Source organism: Vespa crabro, chromosome 9 (assembly GCF_910589235.1).
Source record: "Vespa crabro chromosome 9, iyVesCrab1.2, whole genome shotgun sequence".
In the NCBI taxonomy this organism is placed as follows: Eukaryota; Metazoa; Arthropoda; class Insecta; order Hymenoptera; family Vespidae; genus Vespa; species Vespa crabro.
The window spans coordinates 4,272,501-4,272,700 of record NC_060963.1 but is presented as its reverse complement, the minus strand read 5'-3'; positions in this window follow the sequence as shown (position 1 = coordinate 4,272,700).

Below are 200 nucleotides of genomic sequence, written 5' to 3'. Positions count from 1 at the left end.
CAGCCACGAACATTCGCGTTGTTAAGTATATGTGAAATCTGTCTGATAAATTTTAGAATTAATGACATAATAGATTTGAAAATTTTCTGCTATTCTCGAAAACATCAGAATTTTCTAACACACTTTATTAACCATCATTCGTTCGTATGTTAAAGACCTTACGAGTTCATAATTAAGGCTGTACATTATCCTTGATTTTA